The sequence below is a fragment of the Passer domesticus genome, chromosome Z, assembly GCF_036417665.1.
Source record: "Passer domesticus isolate bPasDom1 chromosome Z, bPasDom1.hap1, whole genome shotgun sequence".
NCBI lineage: Eukaryota > Metazoa > Chordata > Aves > Passeriformes > Passeridae > Passer > Passer domesticus.
Genome location: NC_087512.1, coordinates 80,037,093 through 80,061,809, shown reverse-complemented (window position 1 = coordinate 80,061,809; position 24,717 = coordinate 80,037,093). Strand labels below are relative to the sequence as shown.

At 34.2% G+C, this 24,717-nt stretch overlaps 3 long non-coding RNA genes across 3 annotated transcripts in view; 1 reads left to right on the top strand and 2 right to left on the bottom strand.

Annotated features, from left to right (window-relative positions):
• Positions 1-7,476, bottom strand: part of LOC135291079 (uncharacterized) — a 20,376-nt gene extending 12,900 nt beyond the window's left edge. The window contains exon 1 of the long non-coding RNA XR_010353945.1: positions 7,332-7,476. This is a non-coding gene — a long non-coding RNA (uncharacterized LOC135291079). The remainder of the gene's footprint in view (positions 1-7,331) is intronic.
• LOC135291081 (uncharacterized) lies at positions 5,599-6,766 on the bottom strand. The gene is made up of 2 exons (XR_010353947.1): positions 6,648-6,766; positions 5,599-5,823 (listed from the first exon to the last, which is right to left on the bottom strand). It is a non-coding gene; the product is annotated as an uncharacterized LOC135291081 (long non-coding RNA).
• LOC135291080 (uncharacterized) lies at positions 6,809-24,717 on the top strand. Its single transcript, XR_010353946.1, has 4 exons — positions 6,809-6,948; positions 8,757-8,835; positions 21,307-22,468; positions 24,241-24,717. It is a non-coding gene; the product is annotated as an uncharacterized LOC135291080 (long non-coding RNA).

Here is a 24,717-nt window from a genome sequence, read left to right as displayed (position 1 = left end):
TCACCTCTCATTATAATGTTCAGGATTTATGAAATAGAAAATTACTAGATTTACAACATACTTAGATTCCCAGAGTCCTTTAGAATATAGTCTGACAAATTCTTTTGAGGCTTTACAGAATCAGTCATGTTAAAAAATCAGAATAACTGTACTCAGTACATTGCTTGCAAGTGTATATCATAGAGGAAATAACACTTTGAATGCATATATTTCATTCTCTTTTTCAACAAGACTTTATCCCTTTTCTTTCATAGTTCTCAAAATGAAAAGCAGAACATTAAACTCAAGCAGTGCTTAAATTGAGGAGTTGTGTGTGAGGACAGCCAATGCAATTTAAATGTTGCGTAACTCAAAGATGCAAAATTAACTTATAAAAGGGAATATCTTGGTTTGAGACACTTTTTTACAATCTCTTGTCAAGTGACTTTGTCACTGTGTCATTTCTAAGCGTTCTTGAATGCAGTATTGCATCTCATACTGCCTTATTTTCAAAGTCTGTGCAGCAAAAGTCACAGACTGAAAGTAAAATATATGTGTGGGTGAAAATTGCATCTTGTTAAGCAGATGTGACAGCAAGTTAATTGTAAGGGAGTATGGGCAGTCTTTTCAATTCAAGTGCTAATTATTTAACTATAGTAACTTCATGGTATTATTTATTTCCCAGTAATTTTTTTTAAACTTTAAGCAAGAATTAAAATTCCCAGTTCATTTCACAAAGATCACTCCACAGCTTTCTGATCTGATCTGTAGCCCTGCAGAATTTTTTTCTCTTAAACAGATTATACCTTGGTAAAGGTAAACAGCTGATGTTGATGTAATTTTAACAAACTACAGCTGAATCCCAATGAACCATCACAACACTCTGAGATAGTTTTAGAAGTCAGGCAGTGCAGAGATATAATTCCATTACTGTCCTGGAAAACTGCTCCAGCCATGGTCATGGATATCAAGGTTTCTCTCTGACTCCTCACGACCTCTGCTCACCCACTGCTGTATTAAACAGAAAGGAAATGTTATTTTTACTCTTCTTTTATGCTGGGACTTGAATGATTTCAGCTCAGAAACCAACAGTCCAAGATTAATCTTCCAGAAGGACTAATTTATTTCTAATGAATCGGTTAGCCTGTAGGTACTGGGTTCTCAATTAATTAATGGTTCCCTCACTCACTGGATTATTTTACCCAGAAGCCCAAAACTCTAGTTTCTGGGAAAACTGCTGCAGTTTCTTACATTTCTCAGCCAACACACACAATGATTTCAGAGGCTGTTGCACAATGTTACCCTCAGCTGGAATTCCAACCTTTCCTTTCAATGAGACAGCTATTCTAACATCCTGTTGGGTTTTCTGAATTTACCATATTCCTTACCTTACCTTACTGTGTTTGCAAAGACTTAAAACACAGAAAATTCATGCACTCAGCTAGTCAGAGACTGATTGAATGATGTATCTGCTCAGTATTATTATCCCTTCTAAAGGAAGCTAATAAATCAAGAATGCAGATATTTAATAAGTTTGATGAGTCAAGAAAAATCTTTTTGCTGGAGAAAAGAAATCCATTGTCCCTTCTCTACTTGATGTTTTTCTGAACAAAGACGTTTCTTTGAATTTACAGAGCTAGGTCAGAATGTGAAATTTCATTCTTGCTGCTCTCCTTTATCTTTAATTTTTTAAAAGAATTTTAATCACCTGCAAATAAAATAATAAATAAAAAAAATCTGTTCCTCTCATGAGAAAAACTATAAATCTTGTAAATAAAGACATATTTTTTTTCTTCATATCTTTCTGTGAGATTTCCAATAAAGAAGAAGTTATGATTAGACTGCGGTAGTTTACGTAATAGTTTTTTCTTTGAGATCACTAATTAGGCTTTAATTTACAATTGACTATTGTTCTTGAAGCAGTGTGGTTTAGGGTCTTGTTTTGGTCAGGACATTCGAAATGGTCAAATGTGATGGTCAATTTATAGAACAAGCCAGGCATTGAAACATTTCCTTGCACATGCAGGCACCTCTCTGAGCATTTGTCTTTAATCAGTGCTACATTTCTCTTTCTCAGAGTATGACTCCTTTTACTTGTGGACATTTATCACAGTTAATTTCTGGCAGAGCAAGTGCTGAGCAGGCAATACACATTTATGGTGCAGTGTTCTGAAAGGAGACCATGGCCCTAAAGGAATATGTCCATATACAGCATATATTATATTTATCTGAGAATTGCATAAGTCACAGTTTTATATTACATGGGACTTTATATTATGTGGAGATATATACACATATGGTACACTTCCACTGAATGTAACATCTGCATCCTAACTCCTTTGAAGTGAAATGAATTCACTATTCTTCATTTGTTTTGGACATCTGCATTAAAAAACCTAAAATATTTTTGAGACAACTCAGAAATGAAGCCACAGACCAACATAAATCCCATCTTATTGTGTGTGGGAGTTAATTCTTCTTCTAACTTAGATGCTACACTGCCGATACCAGCTTCCATTGTTCTTATTTCTTTTAAAAGATACTATTCCATTTCTTCAGAAACTTGCTAAGTTTCAGTTGAGCAGGGATTGTTCATGCTACACATGTACTGAATGATATAAACACAAATAACAAGAGCTAACTATTTTAGAATGTGATTCATTGAGCTATATCTAAAAAACACAGAATGGAGCAACTGATAGATCATTTCTAACCATTCTCTTATGTTTGATTTTGTAAAATTCTGAGTTTTCACAGGAGGAACTGAATATTTTCCAACATGTTGGTTTTGTGCTGGGAAGCCATCTGTTATCTCTGTGAAAAAATATGGTCTAATTTGGTCAGCTATAACTTATCTCAGTTCTTGCACACTCTGGTACAATTTCACAAGCACACATTTTCATTTGTTGGGTTTTGATCATGATCACTATAGATCTAATAACCTGTGTGCATAAATTAAGGACCAAATAGCTGTTCATCAAGATGAAGACCATGTTATGTTTTCTTCAAATTTCCTTAATTCTGATTATTTTTAAAATACAATGCCATTTTAAAACAACAGAAATCTCCTGTAGCAATAAACTGTTTCTTGAGCTTGATATCAAACAAAAATAAAAGTCATTTGCCTTGGCATAAAGTGGATATATCTATTTCAGGTAATAAATTTAGGTTTTATCACTGGTTCCAGTGACCTCACTTCACACAGTAAGTCACAGAAGCTGTAAGTAACATGTCACAGGCTGAAAGACAGGAAACTAGCAAGACAAATGTGAAAGCAGACCACAAATCAAAGCCTTGGGTGTTGCTGGACTATCTCCTAGTATTTGTGCACATCATGGTTCCTCTACTTTCATTCTACAGAGTGCTACACTTTTTAACTCTGTTCATAGCTCTGTCAGCGAAAAGAATCCATCCAAAATTTTGCCTGTGCTTTCGTGTATGTGCTGCTGTCAGGTCTTTTCCTGTACTTTTCTCCTTCCTCAATGCACAATTCTTTAAGTCTACAACCCCAAAAGAAGCCAAATGCACGTGGAACCATCAGAACTTCACTGTCATGAGGGAGGCTGGATAGACATTTTGAGATGTGTTTATGTTGCTCCTGAAGTTTATTAAGCCCCAAAGGCTAAAGTACGAACATTAGGGCTCGTATCCACAATAGGATTCAGATTTTTACCTGGAAATATTTATAGTTCTAAAGTAGTCTCAAAGTTTTCTTAACATGTCATCTAATTCTGGCACAATAATGCTGTTCCAGGGTGGAAATAAATGTGCCTCAGAGGACTAGGTGCCACTTGGTAGCATTTCCCATAATCATAATGTTCTTGTTCTAAAAGGACTAATTCAAAAATGTTTAACCTTTTTATTTTTTTTTCCCCAGCCACAACAGCTTTTATAACTCCTGGAAGATTTCACCTACCACATTATCAGTGATGTTTAAGGTATGTTTCCTGTAAGCATTCCTGCTGCCTACCAAATATATTTCCCTCTTGTATTCATGATGATGAGAATTACAACTTATATTTCAGCCATCTCTGAAATGTGTTGTGATCAGTCACAGCTGAATGTCACCATCCTGAGTCTTCATTGTCACCAAAGATTACATCTTCAGCAGGTGTTTTGGTGTTTCTCATTCCTCTTTTGTAACCTCTGCTTTCATATCCTGTGTTTTAGAAACTGTCCAATTCATTTAATCCAAACAAAAATGTTAGGTTGAGGTACAAGCTGAACATATAAAAAGATTTGCAGTCATTTTATTGAACATATACAAGACTATTTAACCGTGGGAATAATTGCACTGGACTAAATATTTACTGAAAACACCAACACTTTATAAAATTTTTAATTTGCTGTGTTTTATAGAGGAGCTGAAATATCACAGATTTTTTTTTAAGAACTGCATGAATTAACACTAATGAGTCTTCATGTGAATTCCTCTATTACATTATGAGAAGAAAAGGTCTTTGCAGAAAAATTATATAAGTTCACATCTGATTGGGGGTTCTTTTTAATCAAGGAGGCTTCAACTGAACTTTGTTTTAGTGCTTCTTTATGCTACAGAATTCAATCTGTTCCCAATGTGTGGCACTTTTTTTGGTGGGGTTATTTGGTGGTCTTTCATTTTTTTGTTTGTTTGCTCATTTTGTTGTTTGGTAGGGGAGGTGCTGTGGGCAGAGAAGTTGTTTGCTAAGCATGGTTTTTGTTTGTTTTTGGTGTGCTTTTTTTTGCTTATTAAGGGGGTTAGTTTTTTGGGGGGTTGTGTTTTTGGTTTGGATTGGGTTTTTGTTGGATTTTTTATATGTCCGTCATATATATGCCTATAATCTGCAATGGAAGTAAAAAAAAAAAAAAAAGTTTTTATTAATTTTCCTGAACATAGAGTAAATTTATACGGTGCTCTGCCTCAAAAAAGTTAAACCTTACTCTGCATCACATAATGTAGCAAATCATATCTATCTATGACTTCTGGTTATCTCTGATCAGAACCATTCCAGCTATGAAAGTAGTTGTCAGTTCTATACTTAGATTTTCTTATGTTCTCCATACTGTTCTCCAGTTCTTCCTCTGTAACAACCTATTTAAACCAGAACCTTGAAGTAAAACTTTCATAATCTGACAGATCAAAACTTCAAGGGTTTTTAAAGCTGTGCATTTTACAAGATGTATTTTGTTTTTCGTGATGGTGTTTTAAACTGTATTTTTTAAAATGAAAGTAAAAATAATTAGGAAAAAACCTAAAACCAACAGAAAACACAAAAGATTGACAAAGCAAACTGTGATGATTTTTTTGATCTCTTTTTTCACTAGGTGTAGGTCTCACCTTCCAAAAGTATTATCAATAGTAACCCAATGTGTTTGATTGGAGACCAGGTTTTATAGGTAAACCTAGGTAATTCTGTCAATTACTTTTTTCCCAGTTGCATACCAAATATATAGAAAAAGTTTATAGATAACAGCTCAGTTGGAAAGGGCAATGACTCAGTTTTTCCTGGATGATTCGCTTCCATACTCTGTCAAACACTTGGCTGTAAACTGACAAGGGTATTTCACTGTTGTATTTCATATTGAGGCATCCCAATTTTCAAACATGCACAAATCCCCTCATGCAAGAAACACACTGTATCTGGTCCAGATTCATCATTTAATATCCAAACACTTCAGTTTCTGAAGGTTCCAGAAAGTCTGTGAGAAGTTTTGGGGTCCTAATCAATTAAGAATCCTGTTGTTACTGGATATAATTGATTTTTTTCATTTTGGAAGCGTGGAAAATATAAGCTCTGGGAAATAAGAATGTCGGCAGACTGTGAAGTTTAAAGACATTTCTTTTATGACTAAGTTGGCCATGATCTGCAAAAAAAAAAAAAATAATGTCCAATTACACAGCTTGAGGCTTATCATGTAGTTAGCTGAGGGACAGCACTATTGATGCTGACAAAAATAATTTTTGAAGTCTATTTGCTAGCCCACAAACTTCCTCAGTTAGTATGGTCAGTTCGTCTTTGCTGCTCAGTCAGCTGAAGATCATCCCAGAAAATGTTGCCTTTGCCAAGAAATCTGTTTGGGGGTCTTTGCCTATTTGTTTAGTTTAGGGTTAGTTTGGGTTTTTTTGTTGGAGGTTTTTTCTCTTTGTTTGATGGCTTGGGATTTTTTTATATGTTTTTGTCTGTTTGGGTGGTTTTGTTTGTTTGTTTGTTTTTTGGGGTATTTTTGAGTTGTTGCTTCCTTTTGGTTGTCAAGTTGCTTATCCTTAAGGAAAGGTCAAAGCAGCACAGGAATGTACCGGAATTCCTGAACTCATAGAAGAAAATTAAAGCCTGCCATGATTGCTTCAGAAAAATGCAGCCCTTCCTATGAATACATAGGAGTGACATCTTAATACCTGGCAGAAAAGAATTCACAGAATCACTGGGTTGGCAGACACCTTCAAGATCATGCAGTCCAACCCAGCCCCAACACCTGAACCAAACCATGGCACCCAGCGCCACATCCAAGCTTTTGTCAAACCCACCCAGGGGTGATGACTCCACCACCTCCCTGTGCAGGCCAATCTAGTGCTTCATCACTCTTTCTGTAAAAAAGTTTTTCCTGATATCCAACCTATATTTCCCCTGGTGCTGCTTGAGACTGTGTCCTCTGGTTTTGTCCGTGCTGCCTGGAGAGACCAACCCCACCTGAGCACAGCCACCTTTCAGGAAGAGACATTGTCACGGTGCCACTGATCCCTTTTTCACCAGGTGCAGGTCACACCTTACAAAAAGCCTTATTCCTTCATGCCAGAAATTAGATCAGCTGAAGCAGATGGGAGAAGCTGGAATTTTCCTACAAAGGACAAATTTCTGGCCTCCGTGCTGGAGCATGCAGGGCTGGCTGCCACCAGGCCCTGGTCTGCCTTGCCCTCAGCTAACCCAGCACTCCCCATCCCGTTTCCTCCCACAACAACAGCTTTAATATTTTAAATATTCATGCTTCCTGGTAGGTTTTTAGTTGGTTTCTTGGAAAAAAAGGAAATGTTCAGCTGGAGACATTCACAACCCTGACCAGAAGCGTGGGGATGGGTGCTGAGGCCGCAGCTTGTACACTTGGGCAATTCACTGCCCCACAGCCATGTTTGCCAGAGCAGCGAAAAATGGTCTTGAGTAAAATTCTGAAGATGCAAAGTGTTCTCTTCTGTCTGAAAAACCTGAAGCTGCAAGGGGGTCTTGATTGTCTGAAAAAAATTACCCTCAGCTAGTCCACATCATCTACCACTTTCTGCATTGAATAATGCTTGACCTAGGCCTCACCTGATACCTGCTACTTTCCCTCTTTAGGGCAAAGAGCCTGCAAGAATTAATTCTGTTTCATGAGTGACTTACAATACAATGCTGGCAGTATTTGCTGCATGCCTTGAGGTGATGAAAAAAGGAAAGTTTGGGTAATTGGCCATGTAAGGAGATTTTCCAGGGTGCTGTCAGAAGACAAGGTGATCTGCAGAGGGGAAAATCTTGGGTGGTCACCTCCTTCACGTCTTGAAGGAGGACTTCAGAAGGAAGCTATTTAAAACACTGTGAAAAGTGTATATATGGATGTTACAATTAAAGAAAAATAAAAAAGAAAAAATGCACTTCAGAGGCACCCAAAGGCTGAGTAGAGACAGATGCAATGTTTACCGAAACAAGTAATAAAATTTTGCAAATACCTTTAATTTAAAGTGCAAAGTTAACACACAAACAGATGTATTAAAATGTGGTGAATACACTGAGGCACAAAATGAGTGGAATGTTTTTAATCCTAGTGTAGTGAATTGAAGAACCAAACTTAAAGATATTTAAGATCTTTGGCACATGTTTTCTATTTTTATACACTGCAATGTAAGTTTCACAAACAGATATTTAGGTTTTTAAAATATTTTTTTTTCAATTTATGACTTTACTTAAAATCTGAATCTGTCTCAGATGAATTATGGCTATGAAGTTGAGTATTTTGAATGCACTTTTCAGATCTGTATTACTCATCGTGAGATAAAGAATGTCTAAAAATCCAACATATTTGTTGGAACAGAGTCTGCAATACAAGAATATTTTTGGAGCTGAAAGCTTTAATTTTTAATTTGTGAAGTTTCTCATAGTTTGGTTCCTGTTTGAATTTCAATGGAATTTGTAAATTTTAGAAGGAAACAATCTAACATCTTAAAAAAAAATAATTTCTATTCTGCATAATAATCACATTCTGAAGTTTGTTTCTAAATGTAAGGTAAAGTGGTGATTTCTGTCTATGTAGCAAAAATTTAGATAAAAAATTGTATTAGTAGATGTTTGTGTATTATTTCACTAATAATTAAAAAGAGTCATGAAGTAAAGGAGACTAAAAATCTCATTTATCATTTATGTCCAACCCTGTGGTCATGTCTGGCACTCCATAAACATGAAATATTGTGGACAGGTCTGTGTGAGTCACAGAACTTTTCTTCTTGTTTGTAAGTTTATGTGATAGAATATCTGATATGCCTGACCCAGGGTGATCTAGCTTAAAAAAAAAAAAAAAAAAAAAAAAAAAAAAAAAAAAAAAAAAAAAAAAAAAGGAAAATGAAACCACATTTTTATACAGAGTCTTCACATACACATGCAAAAAGAGGAAATTTGATAGAGAATGAAGAATGAGAGTTAAAAATTACTTAAACTCTGGTTGCTGTCTAAAATTTAATCCCCATAGTGGTAACATAAGTACTTTGACCTCTGGAATGTGCTGAATAATACAGAGGGATTTTTTTTTGATGATGTATCATTTCCTTCCTCTCACAGAGCATCCTCACCAGGACTGTGGCTTTGCTTGCCTTTCACATCTGTTACTTCCTGAAGCTGTAGAACAGAGCATATGCAGGTGAAGTTGTTTTCAAGCTGAAATAAAATAAAATAAAATAAAATAAAATAAAATAAAATAAAATAAAATAAAATAAAATAAAATAAAATAAAATAAAATAAAATAAAATAAAATATTGTCTTTTGTCTACTGTTGCGCAGTAATTTGCTTTTCCTTTTATGCTGCCTTAAGTTGCAGACTTTGCTAGGTGAAAAAAAATAAATAAAAAAATCTCTAAAAATACTCAGAATTTTCAGTGAAACTGTAAAAAGAATTACATCAATGCAAGTAATTACTGAGCATGAAGTACATTGCTTATCTTACTCTCTCAGAAGTCAGGTGCTGTGAAAATTTTCCCATTCCATACATTTGCTGTTCCAAAAAAGTATTCTGCCCATAAAAACACTATGGGTCTCCAGTGGCACTAAAGCTTAATGTTGCAAAATATGGGTCTTTGAAATGCACTGAGGCCGTTGCCTGGTTTTATTTGTCCCTTCCTTCACTTCCTTTTCCCAGCAGAAGCTGATTTTTCTTTAGCAAGATCAAGTTGGAATGTAAATGTTTATTAAGTGCATATTCCAGCTCTGCAGTCAGAGGGGAACTGCTGCATCTTGGTTACTGTAGGTGCCTTTGTATCAGAAACTGCTTTTGCCAAGGGCTGCCTGTAATGAAGGAGCCAATGACCTGTAAATTATAACTAAAATGCTCAAGTTGGTCTTGCAGATGGATGCTTTTGATTATGGCCTACAGTATCCAAAGTTCAATTTCTATTTAAAGCAAAGAGCTTTAAGGTTCTTTGTGTGAGTTTTTGTGCTTTGTTTGGTTTTGGTTTTTTTTATTTTTTTAACGTTTGATATTTAAGCGCATTAAACAAATATTTCTGATTTAAATCTTTATTGAGAACCTATATAAAATGAATTATGCATGTGCACCAGCTATTTGTTGTACCAAAAATAGTAACCATTCAAAACATAGAAGCAAAACCAAGCACAGACCTAATGATACAGTTGGAACCAGTGAGACTACAGAACCTTTCTTAAAATATTTAGTGACCTTTGCACAATTTATGTCCTGTTCATATTAAATTTCACTAATTTTGCAGGAGGCTCCTAATTTTTAGAAAGCAAACACTGCGTCATAAACAACTTGTGGTTTTGATCTGTTTCCCAATTTAAATAAGAATTCATGAGCATCCTGAGAAAAGTGCAACCAGCTAGAGGCAAGTCTGCACCTGTATTTTCCTCCCTCTTAAGTAAATTCAGGTACACATGCAGTAGGACAGCCAAAAGGTTAAATGGGGTTAGTAAACATTCTGTTATAGAATAGAGAGAAAGAAAGGAAGGTGATGGGACCAGAGAAAATTACAGAACCAGAAGAAATTACTCTGGAAAGTCCAGGTCAAAGTTCAAAAAATTACTGGAAATACAGTGCCATGGTCTAGTTGACAAGGGGGTGATAAGTCAAGCATTGAGCTTGATGATTTCAGAGGTCTTTTCCAACCTAAATGCTTCTGTAATTCTCTGAAACTACCTCTGAGATCAAACAGAATTAATGTTTCAGAGATATTCTGGATGTGGCTGAAAAGTGCAGCAGGAGAAATCAGAGGCACTATAAAATAAAACCATTTATACATGTCGTGTCTTTTTCAAGCTTTTTTAAAAGTTATTTCAGCAGAAAATATTTGAATAATGTTACATCCTAATGGTGGGATAAAATTGGACAGGAGAAACCACAGGAAAACCTTTGAAAATGCTTTAAATATTCTTTTCACAACATCCAGTAAGGATACGAAATAATGGTGAGCAAAACGTAAGTGTAATTTAGCACCATCCATTAGGCAAAATGTTTATCACGTATACCTTTAGAATTTTCCCAGAATAACAGAATGTTTTTTCTCTCAATTACTCTTAAAAAATAAAAATTGAAAGGCAAGTACAGGACAAACAAAAGGTGACAGATTGAGAATTGTCTGGAAGTAGGAAAAAATTATCAGATTTTCAAATTTAAAGGCAGAAGACATTAATGGTTTGCCTAAACCTCACTATAATAAGTCCAATGCTATTTGTTTAGTGAAGTTTAAAAAAATCCTTGTTACATTCATACATTCATTTAAGAATATACATTAGGTCTAATCAAAATAAATTCTCAGTCATCCAGATTCTGATTGATAGTAAAGTTTTCTTTTGCATGAAAAGTGTCTTCTGTCAAGGTTAAAAAGAAATGTTTTCCAGCAATAATTATATATCCTTTAAACACTACTTATTCATTCTAATTAAGGAATTTGGAGGCAAATTATGGTTTTGATATTAGTAGCTTGTTTTATTGTTCTGGTTTGTTGGTGTTTAAACAACAAAAGGTACAATTCAGAAATCATGAGAGGAATTTGAAGTGCTCCTCAAACACAGCCAAGTGTGTATTCAACTAGTCCTATATGTTTGTACATTTGGGGCAAAATGCATCAAGGAAAACACCCTGTCTGCATTTGAAAAGGTGACTAACTGAGCATTCTGTTAGACTGCAGAGCAATCTCAGCTTATGAAGCAAGGCAAACATCTCAACACGTGGAATTTATGTAAATCTTAAGGAAAATTCCCTTAGGGAAATAAAAAAAGGAAATTGGTATCCCATGAGTAAGCATCATAGGAATCTCTAATTTCTGTGATTTTGTACTTCTGTCTGTTATATTGCACTCACATAGATTCCCTACAGTCAAATAAGGTGAAACAAAAACAGTGAATTGTCTTTCATACACTCCACAAAGAGATGTGAGTCCATAGCTGTTTCCCAAAGATGATGAACCTGGAAAAAAATTAGGATGCATTTTCCATGCTTTGTGTTCTGTTTCAAGAAACCCTCTCAGCCCTTCATGGTGGGAAGGTATTGCGACATCAGGCATATCTAGAAACTGCACAGTAGAGGATCCAACAACATTCCCTTTCCTCTTCATCCAAGCTAAATTTTGCCATGTTTTTTTCCTTCATTCTTTGTTTTCTTATACTCCATTGCAGCCTAGCAAAAATTACATTCTGTCTCATGTTTCAACTGATATATTTAATCCTTTTGTCTTTTTTTCCTATTTTTTTATTTTTCCTTTTTCTTTTTTTTTTTAACTGCATTTCATGTGGTGGAATGCATATTTTAAATGTGCAGCCTAAGTAATGCAGTTTTCATCTTTCTGTAATTTATGAACTACTAAGGTAAAAAACAACCAAATTTGGGCTGGGCTGGTATCAAATATGTTAAATCTGAGATACAGGGTGAAAGCTTTTTACAACCACTAAGTCCTTTCACTCCATTATTGAACACTTGCAGCTTAGAATGTTAGATTAAAAAAAGAAAAAAAAGTGCCTGAAAATATAAAAATGTTTAAAAGTGGCTAGGAGGCCCCTTACTATTATTTGTTTCATTTCATCACTTTGTGGACCACAGACAGTAACATTCCAGTAATCCTACATGGGTTAACAAACTTTATGTAAATTCTGGGATTCCCTTGTGCAGCTTCAACAGCAGTCAACAACTGGATGTGGTCAAACAGCAGCTAGGAAACAGAGATGGAGGAATGAAGAGATTGACTCTACTAGAATACACTTCAAATTAACCCAATTAACCCCAAACTGGCCCAGGACTTAAGTGGAGGAAGCTTGTACCACAAACAGGACACATCCAGAGAATTTTCTTTTCCTTTTTTTTAAATGATCAATTTGTAGATAATAATTAAAAAAAATTAATTATGTTGCAGTTCATGCACATTTCCACTCAACTGAAATTATCTTCTACCTCAACAATTACTTTTGACTAATATCACTAGAGGAACTATTAAAATTCATTTCATGCTGCAGCAGGTATGAAATGCGAGTTTATAAGACAGGAGTTCTCCAAAGCTAAATGAAACTAGACTAATGGAATAATTTTTCCTAGACACAGTGCTATAGATCTAATCTTTATGAACTTTTATAGAAAAAATGTAATATTTACTGTGCAGGAATAGCATCAATATAAATACTGGGGAAATTAAAATTGAGGTTATATTATTTTGAATGAAAAAAAACCCAAAAACCTCTCAGCTAGAAACAGTTAATAAAATTAAGGATGGAAACTGGTACCAGTGCTGGAGAAGAAAAAAAGCTAGGTCAGTTTTCTCTAGCATTCTAATGAAGAAGCCAATGAATCACTGTTGCCTAAGTTATGGGAGATCTCATGACGGGAAATTTCTTTTTTATTGAGAGTTAAAAATGGAGCTTACACTGAACCAGTATTTATTTTAAATAACTCTTTACAAAACGTTTCAGTTAACTTTTCTGAAGTTATCCAATGAAGTTCAGACACTTCTCTGCAGTTAATAAATTCATGTATTTCACATGGGGGGGGGTCGTTTGTGGCTTTATTTTCTTCTTTCCTTTCTTCATAAAGAAAATGCTTTAAGGGTATAGCAGAGATAAATATTTTTCCCTCAGTAAGGGAACTTATTGGAGGAAACCAAGACTCGAAGGCTTGTGACAATATATTTTCGTTGTATTTCTTCAATAAGCAAGACTATAGGTAATGACATAAATTTTTCTCCTGCTCATCTGTGACAAGGAACTTGTAGAAGATTGTGGTTATCTATTTCTAACCTTGATACAAGCAGAAGGCTCTGTTTTCCTCACTTTCCTAAAAATTTGCTGAGGTGTAGGCTAAAGAACCCTTAATTTTATTTCTAAAGACTTGCCTTTATTTTTCAGAGGAAAAACTTAAGAAATCAATAAACTGGACCTTAAGAAAGCTGCCTGTTAAAAATATATTTGACAGCAATATAATAATGACCAATTACAGCTATTTTATGTAATCTGTTACTCATAATTGATAATGAGCTTACAAAAATAATGGTATGGATGTGGCAGAATCATTTGAGTTATTTATTGGAATAAAATCTTCAGCTAGCAATGTAGGCCAAGGTTAAGCCTGTAATAACTCTATAAATAGGGTAGCAGCATAATAGAGTAATGTTCATAAAGATTTGATGTAAATTTAGATGTATAATTAGGGCAGACTGTAAGAATTATATGCCTGACAATTTAATCAGATACAGTCCAGGTGGTCCTTAAAAGGGAGCAGGTAAAGTATCTGTATTAATTTATATGAAAGTTTAAAAATAATTAACAATGTGTCCATTGTTTGCCAGGAAATTATGAAACACTTCCTAGGAAAAAAGATAAAGCCAATTCTGAAACAAAAATGACCCAAAAGTTTGTTAAACCTGTGATTTACGATGTGATAGGATGCAGCAACCTTCACTACACAGTTTTTGGAGTGGAAAAGTTAGTTTGTTTTCTTTCTTTTCATATTTATGGAAAAAAAAAAAAACCAAAACAACAAAACAAAAAAAAAATCATATTAGATTAAATTATTTCAGGATTGTTTCCTTCTACTGTCTGCAGAAATTTTCGTCTTGAGTAATGGACTGTTGTCTTTTAGGTGATGGCTTCTAAGGTCCTGACAGCTACACAGAGAAATTATCCAAACAAAGACAATGTCAGCAGCATTTTAATAGGTACTAAAAGACCTAGGGGTTACCCAAATCACTCAAATCACCTTTTATCTTCATTTAAGAAGTTGAACAACTAAAATAAGCAAAAGGAATAATTTCCTTGGAAGGGAAAATAATTCCCATTTTATCAATAACTACTTTTTTTTAATTTTGGTTCTGTGCTTTTTGGCTTTGTGATTCTTGGTTGGTTGGTTGGTTGGTTAGTTGGTTTGGGGTTTTTTGGTTTATTTTATGGGGTTTTTTTTCCTTTGGGATCCTCCTACAAGTAAGCACTGAAGTCTTTTCAAACACCAAGATACAAAGGTTTGTAAAGTAAAGACTATGAAAAACTGCTACCATTAGAGCCATTATTTCAACATTTCTGTCAGTATGGGACTGGAGAAATGGAAGCCCTTTTCTGAACAAAAATAACAGATATTTATTTTCAAAATAAGAAAGATTGATTTATTTATATATTTATCTGCTGGGTCTCAGTCTCTCAAATTGTAAAGCAAGTGAACATTTTGGTTGAGAACAGCTCAGTTAAAAGATTCAGGACATCAACTTTAAAAAACCCAGATTTTCCCAGATTTTCTTGGCCTTCTTTACATCATCAATAGCTATACTGATTATAGGGAATATCTGAAAATCATACAGTACATTATCTAGTTTTGACACAAGTCAAAATCACATTTACCAAAGTTTGTTTTTCTGAGACATTTATTTTCTGTGGTGTGGAACCTTACGCCACCGCTAAGCAGTGGTCCTGAAGTGTAATTTTCTTTTAATTTTCCTCCTTGATTCTTTTCTTCTCCTGAGCAATTAATTGAAATAAAATTTGAGTGCTGAAGTGAATAAGGAGGCATAGTTTGTGCTTGGAGATTGTTTTTTCCTCATGTCCAGGAAAAAAAAAAAAGAAAAAAAAAAAAAAAAAAAAAAGGATCTCTCTTGCACATATTTGCTGTTTCAAACCCAGCCATAAATTACTTTATTTTACCTATTCATTGTACACTGGTATTTTCCTGAGGTGGTGGACCTGTGATTGTCATGCCAGTGCAGGTTTGATATGTATTACAGAATATTTTTACAGTCTTCTTTCCTGGTTTCTCAGCAGGTTTTTTCTTATTCCACTCAGTCTGAGGTGGTGCTAAGTACTTTCACCTTGTTTTCAGCTTATTGTCCTTTTTATGCAAGAAGGCCTGAAAAAGGAAATATCTATAGAAATCTGGAAATCTAGAAATATAGAAATCTATCTTTTTTAGAAAATATATCTATCTGAATAATGGCCACTTAATGGTTAAGCTGCCATTAAAAAAATAAAGTCTGGAGTTGTTGAGGTGGCCTCAATATTTCTTGTTAATTTTTTCTTTCATATCCTGTTTTAAAGATGTCCTAAAAACAAGAATGTTGTTGCCTCTTCTCTCAGGCAGATGAAAATAACTTTGAAGAGTGAACCTGAAATTACAAGAGAGAATTAGATAGACAATTCAGAAATCGATTTTTTTGATTCATGATATACATGACTCATTACCAGCAAAGGGGGAGAGATGAGACAATATTTTTAAACTGGTGTTTTGATTTTTTGCACAATTTATAAACAATATAAGGAATTTTTAGGGCAAATGCCAACCAAACAAGTGTTTGATGAAAGGATTTTGGCAAATGAATTGAAGATTTGCAATGAAGATTTTTTGTGATGATGTAATTATATATGAAAGACAAATTACTTAGAAATGTCAAGATTTATACTGTCCCCAAATCCTAAAATATTTCTTAAAAACTCTCTCTCCTTACCTAAAATTTACATTACAAATGTCTCAACATTTCTAGGATAAGTCTCAGCATTTAACCTCAAGTGATGAATTACCTCCAATGAGTTTTATTTAATGTCAAAATGTTCAAAACAACTGGGTAGTAAATTTTTAATCTTTTCTCCGAAAAATACCTAGGAAAACCATAATACCATGATGCGCCTCTAAGTACAAAAATATCAGATGACAAGAAGTCAAATATACATAACATGGATTGGAAATAATTTTTGTATTTTATGCATTTTAACAGCAAAATCTACTATTTTAACAGAACACCTAAACTGCAGAGCATTCTGGGTTGTTGGATATTTTTAAACATGTATTGAATTTGTCTTTTCTTTCTAAAGCTAATACTTTATTTCAGTTTGGGAAAATACAAAGGCCTGGTGTTGTACAAGAGTTAATTTTGATATCTTGTAGTTGTAAGATGTATGAATCACAATAAAATGTTTCAGTTGAAGAACTTCTCAATTACTGAAAGTGTATTTAGTTTTTGTTTCCATGTTAAGTTTACTTCATTGTCAGGTTTCAGATCAATAACTTCTTAGGGATTTGGGACATACAAGGAAGAAATTGCATATGTTCAGGTGAACTTCATCTCTTACATCAGAACCATGGCAAAATCCTTTACCAGAAAGGGCAAAAAAATGAAAATATTTAATTTCTTGTTACAATTAGAGCGAGAATTTATAATCACAATATTGAAAGATCCCCCACAGCATCTTGATCTTAAAAGAGCCTTCATCACATCTTTCATTATTATGCCTTAGAGGAATAAAACTCACCCAGATTATTAATAAGAAGTTCAGCAAAACAATTTGCTAACACAACCAGGTAAATCAACCAAATGTCATGCAAAAGTAGCAAGGCAAACCCAGTGCCCTGGTAGAGAGAGTGAATTTTTACTTTGCTCCCAATTTGCTTTTATTCCAGAGATTTATCACAATGGTTAAAAAAAAAAAAAAAACCAAAGCCACCAATTCTTTATTTTGTTAGTGTTGTCAAGCTGTACTTTTAACAGAAAGACTTAAGAGTACAGATTGGTTATAGAATACTTTCACTACAATAAAAATCGAAATGATGAACCAGAGTGCTCATAAATTGTCATAATGTTAAAAAAAAAAAAAAAAAGACAAAACCGGTAGAGCCAGATGAAATTACATTGTATTTACTATTAATTATAAAAAACAACAGCTGTAAATCTGAGAATATTTTAATATTTTAGACTAGGTTAACATGATGAAAATGAGCTTCAAAACACAGATAAATCCCCAGTCTCAGGTATATAATACTTCAAAGCACTCTCTGTGATAGGGAATAACTTTGATGAAGACACAATAAGAAATTATTTCTTATTCTAGGTTTTGGGTTTTTTCCTCCCATTCCTTCACATTTTAAATGTTGCCAAAACGGGAATTAAGAGTTCTGAAGCCAAATCAGATTTCTTTGTTTCTGATCCAAGTTTCAACTTCTTTATTAAATAACAACAAATAATTTAGTCAGTAAAATAATTTTCAGTTTCAAGGAAAGAAGAAAAGACTGTCTTGTCTTTTAAGAAGAAATGTAATACACTGTAAAATCATTAAATAAATTATTTTCTGGAATAATAGATTTAATGGCATGGCAAACAATTGTAGATCTTTTGAAGAGAAAAAGAAATAACACTGTAATAAAACATTTCTGAAGTAGAATGCAACACTGTGTGAAGAAATTAATAGATTTCATTTTGTTAGCATAAAATTAAACTGCTAATTTCACAAGATTATGAGTAATGAAAAGGCTGTTTTCATAATTCAGAGTAACATAACAGATTGGAATTTACAGACTTTTTCATTAACTAAATTTTATATATATATATAAAATCAGTTTGCACCAATCCCAGCCTGTGCCACCAGGAGATCACAGGTTGTGTAGGCTTTCCCAGCATAATATCCTCAGTTATTAGATGTCCAAATATCCAAAAGAATTGCAAAATGGGCAGACAGAAAGATAAGGGTTTTAAAAGTTCAGTCCTTCAAAATAAAACTTGCAAAAAGCAAAGGTTTTGATGCCTGTACTATTTAGTGTGAAATTATCAAATGATTATCAAAATATGAATAAATGTCTACTTTTTTCCCTACAGTTTTCTTTTCAAAACAATTATGTATTTCAACTTTCCTGGGTGTTTTTCTGGGTTTTTTTTGTTTGTTTGTTTGTTGGGTTGGGTTTTTTTTGTTTTTGTTTGTTTGTTTGTTTGTTTGTTTGTCATGAAATGATAAATTTATCAGATATTTGGTTTAGAGGGTGCTTTCACCTTAGGTCATATTTCAAAAATTAAAATGTAAAAAAATTAACACTCTAAAAATTAAATTTTCCAATGTAATAAATACTTACTTTTAAAAAGAGGTGAAACTGAAAGAATTAGACTATTTTTTTTTTTAATTTTGATTGGATCCTGTGTATCTACAAAACAGTTTTAAAATGCATTCTGCTATGATGACACTGTGTTTTAACAGGCTTATTTTACAGAGTGATTAGTTACTTTTCTTACATTTACAGGAATCCATTCCAGTTCATTCATTAACAAGACTGAACATGCTATTCATTTATATTTTCTATTCCCTTTTTGCCACTGAAAACAAAATATTTTCTTACACCTAACTCTTGTTGTATTCATGATCTATGTGTTACAGTTTTGATGATGATGATGATGATGAGAATAAGAGGAAGAAGAAGAAGAAAGTATGATTATGATGATTATGATAATGAGGATGATGATGATGAAAATATTTTACTTTAATATAACTTTTATAAAGAATTGGAATATTTCCTCCCAGTATGTTTTAGCATTTTATTCATATCCTGAGTATTTAGCACATTTACTGATGATTTCATGTATTTCATGCATGTGGAAACTGAACTGATAATATGTGGATTCAGGCACCTGCTTTCCTGCACAGATCACATTTCTAAAATTTCGCATTTTATGTAAATAATATTATATTTTATTTCATCTACCCCTTGACAGCTCACATCAAGAGCTTTAAGAGTGATGAATTCTTGCTCAGGGTTAGAAAAAATGAGAATTCTTCTCACATCTCTGCTCACAGCTTGGCAACTCTGGTCACAGTTCAGGTTTATCTCAGAGCCAGCTCCACAAAACAGAGAATATTAAATATAGAGGCAAGTTTACAGCTTGTCTGTCATGATGTTTCATTCATGTTGCACAATGAAATGGAAGATATAATCACAGTAAGAGAGTAGACCTTAAATCCCCTTATTAATCCTAAAGGTCTTGACCTACACAAGTTTAAAGAGCTGCAGTCTTCATGCAAAGTCCTCTACACTCCTTGAATGAGAAACAAGCAGAGAGGTCCAACAAAGATCCCAGCTGACACAAAAAGAATTTTTAAAAAGTGGAAAGAGCAACATATATTAAATTATGATTGCCTCTGAAAGAGGTAAGCCTAATCCATTTTTTTCTTAGAGGTAAGAAACAGGCTTAATGAGTCTCTCAGACAGAAACTCTGCCAGAGCAAGATCTCCTTTTATGTCTGCAACAAGCAAGAGAAGGAGGAAAATTAAGGCACAATTTGCCACTAAATGCAGCCATTTGACTGCAATGTCAGCCTCTGTATTTAATGAAGCCTGCTCGCTTTAATTGTTTTTCCTGTAGAATTTTGCAGCCCTATGGAAAATACAGGACCATTTTTCACCAAAACTGGCCTTCTGCAGCACTTCTGAGAGAAGGTGTGACTATTCAGATCTTGAAGCAAGAGCTAAAATTTCTGCACAGAATAATGAATTGCAATAATAATGATTAGTAAGACAATACACTATTCCCTGTGCTTTAAACTACAACATATTTCTGTCCCATCATTCTTTTAATATTAGGGCAACACACTTGGGCAAAGAGTAACCCTTTTGTGAAGCTCTTGTTGGGATAGCATCAAAGTGGAGATTGGAAAAGAACTGTGTCATATTCCAAATGCACTTTGCACTGGGATGAACCCAGCCTGCCATGCCAGCTCCTCCATTTCATTTTTTTGTCACCTTCAAGTTGTGCTTGCTCAGGGGACCTCACCAGCTGAGAGCACATCCATGGAACATGCCTTGGTATTGATTTTTTTAAATCAAGTTAAATTTTTTTAAATCAAGTTGATTTTTTTAAATCAAGTTAAAGTTCCTGTCACAGGGACAGGACTTGTAAGAACAAAGTCCTGAAAGAGCACCTGAAGGAAAAAAAAAAATCTGTAAAATGAAGTGGTTTTGAAGATCCACATGTTTTCATACCATCACTGTGCTTGTATGAACAAATAAAGTCTGTCAGTGCACAGAAATGTCGTTATTTCTGACCTACCTTCATACTTATTGAAGTCTTAATATGAAGTACATAAAGGTAGCATGAACCGTATAACAACTTAATAAACAGAAAGAAAAATGATCATCTTTGCTTGGGAAAGAATGTATAATATATTATTCTAAAAGTCTTGTCTAATAATGCTTAAAATAAAAGCAACTTTCTAGAAAACTCATGAAAATCATTAGGAAAAATATATACCTTCACTTTTTTTGTCCTTTCTGCAAAGTCAGAAGGGCACTTCTCATATATATATATGTGTGTATTTAAAAATAAATATAAATCCACTGAAGTCAAATCCTTGAGTATTCCAGAGTAACTGGCAAAAATGATTGAATGTAGCCTGAAAGGTACTTAAAATATCCTTATACAAAGGATGGTTATTTAGAATTCAAATAAATTTATACAAATGGGATTTAACTGTAGTGTTCATCCTCGCTGTTGTTTTTAAATTATTCTTGTGGCTGTTTTTCAGAAATATTCAAGACTCTATTACTGTTAAAATTACTTAAGGCTCTCAAATTGAGATTGGAGGTATTTGGAAACTGTAATAACTTGCAAACAAAAAGTAGCTATTGTGAAATAAGTTTAGCAACGTGGATTTCAGAGAGGTGATAAGCAGAGATTATACTGTTATTATATTGTCAAAAGAACAATATATACCACATTCTCCCCTATTTTCTTATTTCTGCTTTTCATATTTGGATTGGTTTCTTCATAATTATTAATCGCTGTCTGTTTATCAGCATCTCCCATTCAGTAATAACTTTTGATTCTTCCCAATTTCACAGATAATAGAGGTCTTACATGTTATTATGTTTTTTTATTATTTACAGAAATAGGAATGAGATGAGAGGAGATGGACTGCAAATACCTTGGATGTGAAGAAAGCTGAGCTCATGCAATGCTGGAAAGGAGAGAAAAGGAGAATTTATAATTGCACAGCCCAAGAGTAAAACTTCAACAGCTCTTAGCCACTGTGTAGACATGAAAATCAATCACCAACAGTAGCTCTGTCCTTAGGAAAGCTGGGTTCATTATACCCAGCTCTTATAGAACATTAATTCTCTCTTAGAGGGATTTACTGGCTCTACCTTTGCCAATAAATAAAATAGATCAAGGCTTTTTATTCTGTCCAGAATGGACAAGCTGCACAGGTTTCATTCATGAAATTAAAATTTCCTTCCTCCCCAAATCTATCTGAGCTTATACCATTTTATGGGACTTTCCTGTACCCAGGAACTTATTGGGAGGGTGAGTCAAAAAGCACAAGTGCAGAGCAGCAGCTGAGCTGTGTCCTTGTCCTTTTTGGTGTGCTGGTGTGTAGATTGGGTCATCCTAAATTTAGTTATCTAAACATAAATCTCAACTGCATAAGCTCTATCCCTGTGTTATTAATTACTTGATGTAAACTTATTGCATCTGCAGGGTTACAGGAAGTGTAAGTGAACCTAACCCTGATGACTTTTCTGCTTCTTTAAATCCAGGTCAGTGGCATCTTCCATCCCTGGTGTTTTCTGAGCACAGGCACAGCTGTTCTGCTGCTCTCTCCTTTGCTTTCTGGAGAGTTCTTGATGTTTGCAGCCAGCTTCTTTCTTCCCAAACCCCCTTTCCCTCCATGAATTATAGAATTGCTCTTATTCTCTTGTTTAAAATGAGATTCATGTGACCATATCTGAGTAAATGCAACTTCACCTTTCTCCTCCTTTCTGCTTTAGAGATTCCTAACCTCAAACCTACCACCAGGATGTGATGACTAGCATCATTTTCCCTGCTGGGTGGGTAGGTTGGCATGATCATTTTAATTTCTTTAGCTCCATTTGGAAAAGATTTTTGGAAAGTTTGTTTGTTTGTTTTAATTACAGAGCCACCAAGAAGCTGAACTCAGGTGTTTTCACCAGACTTTGGGTATCAAATTTCTCTGCAGCACTTCCATGTCTGAGGTCAGTTGTCCAGGTTTAAGGGCTTGCAGGTCTTCCCAGGAAAGTCTCCAGAAAGGTACTTTGAAAGCTCACTTTTAAAGTTATCTCTCATTAAATAATATGGCATCCATCAGGTTGATAATTGCACAGGGATGAACTCAGTACTGATGAATTCCCTGGATTGCAGCAACTGCCAATGGGAGACCTGACATTTCCAGAGGAGAACTCACATGCACTGTTCTCTGTCCAAGTGTAAACTTGAGCTTCCACGTTTGGAAGCACACTCTGGAATCCCCTCCTGCTGAAAGCAGAGGAACTACTCTGTCATTAAAAAACCTGCTTTAAAAAAAAAACACTTTAAAAAGAGGTGTGATTAAATAAAAAATACAAGTTATTTTTTAAAAAGCTGTGATTTCAGTTAAATAAAATTTAAAATATATTACCAATTGCTTGCATGTATTTATGTACATAAAATATTTCACTAAAAGCTGCAGGATGAATGAAAACAAGTGTTTGTGTGTTTACTTGCTTACATCCCTCAGAACCACTGAAACAGGCTCTCTGATTCCTGTCAGAATTTCTGATGCATACAGCCTATTTCAAAGAGTAGATATATTTTAAAATAGGCCATAATATACATGTAACTTATGTATAGTCACAGCTGATGTAATGGGATTATTTATATGATTAGTTGTGCAGTGGAATCTTTCTGCTGTGCCATGCACAGATGATAAAGTAAGAGGGATTCAGATTACTCAATTTTTCTTTTAAGCAGCACCTTTCCTGAGCCACAAATACATGGTTTAGTGGTAATTGATTTTCTCTGGTAGGGTGCATGGATTACATCCTAGCAATAGAAAAGTAGTGTTAAACTGTCAGTTATGCTAAATATCAGTTTTCACTGTCACAGTGGCTTTGGGCTTCTTGCTAAGATTATTTTCATCAATAAATATGCAATTTTGCTTTGATCTATATTCATTAGCCTTCTTTTCCTTCATCTTTATTCAACTTCCCATACACTAGCAATCTCACTATCAGCTCTGTTTATTTTAATTTTTACCACACTTTATATAATGTTTTAGTGGACACTTTTTTATACAGCAGATGCTTTTCTTGCTGTGTGTTGATTAATCATGTTTCATACTATTAACTCCCCCACAGCATTTCACACTTTGTGCCCAACAGAAAAAGTATATCATAAACTGCATTATCAGTGCTCAGATAAACATGTCTATCTTTTATTAGCTATGTTATTAACACTCCAGTCTCCATTTCTGCACTTATAGCTGCCATTATAAATATGTTTGCTGTTTTCATAGTGTTACTTCCTTGTTGATTGGCTAGTTTATTTCAACATGTTCATATTGCCCCAGAAGTTTGTAGTTTTGTGGTCTTTATCTAATTAATTCAGATTGTTAATATAGCATACCATTTGTAAACACACAGCTTCAGTGATCCCTAAAGATTGGAATTTATTGTAAGACCCTTATGGTTTTATATCTGTGTCCTTTTACTTCACTTTTTAATATTATCAGATATTGCAGCTTAGTATTACTGGCTTTTCTTTCAAAATGCCTGGGAATGCCAAAGAATCATCAAATGTCAGAGGAATAATCTGATAGTTAAGCCTATATTAATTTTCATTTTGTGTAGTAAATAAATAGAATTTATTTTTTTTTAATTCTTGATAAAATTTCTAGTGACCGTGATATTCCCTGTGCAAAATACACTGTGGAATTTGTATTTCTGCTATTGCTTACTCATATTTAATCTTTTTCATCAGAAAATTTAGATTATTTCTTTTTTCATGAAGCTAATATTCAACATTTGTTTGTGATCAATCCACAGGCGATTTTCTTTCAAATCTGCAGTCTGATTTCTTCCACTCTCCAAGTCCTGATCCACCCAGCGATAGAAATGTTTTCAAGACTTCTGGTAAAGCTGGGCTTGGAAACCCACCATGGACTTCTTGTGGCTGCTCAGAAAGTTCTAAAGCATGAGAAGTCTCATTTCTGCACTCAAAAGGGGAGGAGAGGCAGCTATTTCTTTTTGTTTTGTGTTTTTTTCTTGTAAAAGAGATCAGTTTACCCTGATTTTACAGGAATAGACAAGTGATATTTTTGATTGAGGTACACGTTGTTGATTGTTGAGTTTTTCCTCCTTCCTCTAATATGATAAAATAAAGCACAATCCAATGGCTGCCAAGGCAGAGCAGCCTTTGGGATGCAAAGGTCTCAAATTCAGGACTCTAAGTGTATATGTTACTTGCTAAATTTGCTGTACATATCTTCCCTCACATATTCCACTTAGCAAAAAGCACCCTCA